Source organism: Salvelinus fontinalis, unplaced genomic scaffold (assembly GCF_029448725.1).
Source record: "Salvelinus fontinalis isolate EN_2023a unplaced genomic scaffold, ASM2944872v1 scaffold_0493, whole genome shotgun sequence".
Lineage (NCBI taxonomy): Eukaryota > Metazoa > Chordata > Actinopteri > Salmoniformes > Salmonidae > Salvelinus > Salvelinus fontinalis.
In genome coordinates this window covers 60,001-63,742 of record NW_026600702.1, presented here as the reverse complement: position 1 = coordinate 63,742, position 3,742 = coordinate 60,001, and the positions used below count along the sequence as shown (strand labels likewise).

Here is a 3,742-nt window from a genome sequence, read left to right as displayed (position 1 = left end):
TGTTTCTATATGGATTGCTACTGTTTCTATTTGCTGGCTACTGTTTCTATTTGCCTGGCTACTGTTTCTATTTGGCTGGCTACTGTTTCTATTTGGCTGGTTACTTCATCTACTTTCAGAAAACACTGTGTCTAGACTCAAGAGAAACACACTCTTTTACCTGGGAAGAGAGAGAGAGAGGGAGATGTGTCACATTCAATAACAAACCACTCCGGTTGTTCTGAGTCAGTTAAAGTTGTTTTAATTCTGTTTTTAAAACATGGATTCCAGGCTCAATAGTGTCACCACCACAGTTTAGAACAGACAGTATTATCATCTTAGTAAACCGTTGTTGTCGCCGGATACATAAAAACAACAATCAACAAAAATGTAACAAGTCTACAGTACGGTTTTATAAAAAAAAAAAATGCAATTCAAGACACAGTCATTCATCATTATTATAAAGAAAAACAGAAAACAAAATGGTGCTCTTGCCATAATAATAATGATTATTACCCTACAAAAAGAGCTAGCTATTGTTTGTTTTTTTATGATTTATTTTTTAGAAGACAAATTAAAACGTGTGATATGAATAGTTGTTAGATTGTTACAAGTATAAGAAAAGGCCATTGGTTCTTAGTTTCCAACAGTAATTTTTTTTGTCCTCTCCTGTCGTGCAAACGCCGTAGTATAGGTAGCGTTGTCATGGTGACGTGATAAACAGAATATTAAAAACGAGTGGAATCACGCCAGTTACGATTGTCTCGCTGAAAACGACAGAAGTGGTCTTTCATTCATAGTAAATTATCTACACACACATACACACACACACACACACTGAGCTTGTCATGGTAGGATGAATTTGCTTCCTAGACACTGATCTAAGAAATGTTTTGTGTTCCGCCTAATGGTTAAGATCAGGATAATGGGAGAGTAAATTGGATCCTAGATCTGTGGTTAAAGGCAACTTCTACCCGGAGCGAGTTAATCAAGATCGTTTGAACGGTCATTCCCATTAACTGGAAATCCCTCTAGTTAATACACCACATTTCCCATGATGCAAATGCTAACCCGTGTCAAATTTACAGGAGTGAGGGTGTATGGGTACTGTAGTTCTATGGTGTGTGTGACAGTTCACAGGACAATGGCTAGATTTAAAGAATAGTGTGTGTGTGTCTGCAATGTGTGGGTCTGCAATGAATGCTAGTGTGTGTGTGTGTTTCTTAGATGAAGATTAGATAATAATAACGACCCTTAATTTGCTGGCAACCGCACACACAGACCACTGTACTGTACGTACAGACAGACAGCACACACAGACCACTGTACTGTACGTGCAGACAGACAGCACACACAGGAGAGAAGAGAGCAATACCAAGACTACACTGGACGAGCCATCACACACAAGAGTGATGAGAGAGATTACAGCTACACTATTGTCATCATACACTTCACAGCACATAGTAGCGAGAGAGAGAACTACTGGCAGCCCCATAGAGTTAGATAGAGTACCTAGCAAAGTAAGAGTGAACTTTAGAGTCCTCTATCTTACTCTATGGTCGGCCCCTAGAGATAAACTACTGGCAGCCCCATAGAGTTAGATAGAGTACCTAAGAGGGTCTTTAGAGACTCCTCTGTCTAACTATGGTTGGCCCCTAACCTAGGTTAAGGTGACAGACCGCTGCACCGCTCACGTTTCCTTTCACTTCACCGCGAAACAGAACAAGAGCTACCGTGAGATCAGGCATGTTTTCACGAGGCTTTAAGTGTTCCCACAAACACACACACTTTACATCCACGTGTGGGCGTTCTTCTTTTCCGTCTCCCATAGTCACCTCGAAGATCGTTTGTGCTTCTGAGAAGAAGAAAAAAAAAATCCTGTTTGAGAAAGGTTGTGACCTCTAACCTCATCGTGACCTTTAGTCAGAGGTCGTTAAAGAAGATCCCTGTTTGATGAAATTATAAAAATTAAGTAAACATTTTTTTTAAAGTTAAAGTTGGTCACAGCACCCAATTCTTCATTATCAAGTTACATTTTTTAAACTAAATTAAAAACACATTTTATTTTAAAAGTCTCTCTGTCTTTCACCGTATGATCCAACATTATCCAGGATTTATTTTCCCTTTCTGAGAATTAAGGAACTAAAAAAAGGAATGACGCGGTAAAGAGAGTTGAGCATCCCTTCAGTTATTTTGGCACAGGTGAGCTCTCCCATGTCCTTTAGTTTAGGAGAGTTCTACATCCCTCATTATACAGAGTTATGAGCCCACAGGTGAGCTCTCCCATGTCCTTTAGTTTAGGAGAGTTCAACATCCCTCATTATGCAGAGTTATGAGTCCACAGGGGAGCTCTCCCATGTCCTTTAGTTTAGGAGAGTTCACATCCCTCATTATACAGAGTTATGAGCCCACAGGTGAGCTCTCCCATGTCCTTTAGTTTAGGAGCGTTCACATCCCTCATTATACAGAGTTATGAGCCCACAGGTGAGCTCTCCCATGTCCTTTAGTTTTGGAGAGTTCAACATCCCTCATTATACAGAGTTATGAGCCCACAGGTGAGCTCTCCCATGTCCTTTAGTTTAGGAGAGTTCAACATCCCTCATTATACAGAGTTATGAGCCCACAGGTGAGCTCTCCCATGTCCTTTAGTTTAGGAGAGTTCAACATCCCTCATTATACAGAGTTATGAGCCCACAGGTGAGCTCTCCCATGTCCTTTAGTTTAGGAGAGTTCTACATCCCTCATTATACAGAGTTATGAGCCCACAGGTGAGCTCTCCCATGTCCTTTAGTTTAGGAGAGTTCACATCCCTCATTATACAGAGTTATGAGCCCACAGGTCAGCTCTCCCATGTCCTTTAGTTTAGGAGAGTTCACATCCCTCATTATACAGAGTTATGAGCCCACAGGTCAGCTCTCCCATGTCCTTTAGTTTAGGAGAGTTCACATCCCTCATTATACAGAGTTATGAGCCCACAGGTCAGCTCTCCCATGTCCTTTAGTTTAGGAGAGTTCAACATCCCTCATTATGCAGAGTTATGAGTCCACAGGTGAGCTCTCCCATGTCCTTTAGTTTAGGAGAGTTCAACATCCCTCATTATACAGAGTTAATAACCCACAGGTGAGCTCTCCCATGTCCTTTAGTTTAGGAGAGTTCAACATCCCTCATTATACAGAGTTATGAGCCCACAGGTGAGCTCTCCCATGTCCTTTAGTCTTTTCATTCAGTCCCAGAGTTAGTTTGGGAACGCAAACTCTTTCTCTGGAATCTGATTTCAGAATAGTTGGAATTCCACCAGGTTCCGTTCGGTCCTGGACTCATATTTACATGTGCGTTAGACGCACGCAAACACACACAGAACACATGAGCACACTCGAGAGAGAGAGAGAGAGAGAGAGAGAGAGAGAGCTCACGATTCAAGTTCTAGTCATACATGTAGTTAGTTAACGTGGCTCTTAACACAGGCTAAAAGTAACACTGCTGTACAGTGATGGCTAAATCTTTCGACAGTTTAATTCAGACATTACAGAGTGTGGTTCCTCCACTACATGGCTTTCTGAATCCGTTTCAGGCCACATGGTCCGTCTGCACAACAGCCCTTTGCAGGAAAGTTAAAAACATCAGATGTTACAGGAATGTTGGAGCGTTTTGCAGAGTGCAGGGGCCGTTTTGCAGTCAGATTCTGTGTCCTAGTGGCTTGGTAGATTAGATGGCAGGAGGGTTGTTTACAGAGGCAGGTAGAGAGAGGTACACACACGTACAG

General features: G+C 41.8%; 1 protein-coding gene across 1 annotated transcript in view; it reads right to left on the bottom strand.

Moving 5' to 3' along the window:
• Window positions 1-225: 225 nt before the first annotated feature.
• Window positions 226-3,742, bottom strand: part of LOC129846351 (protein tweety homolog 3-like) — a gene marked incomplete at its 5' end in the record, with an annotated part of 41,892 nt that continues 38,375 nt past the window's right edge. Inside the window, one exon of the mRNA XM_055914275.1 lies at window positions 226-3,742. This exon is cut by the window's right edge and continues 1,907 nt beyond it.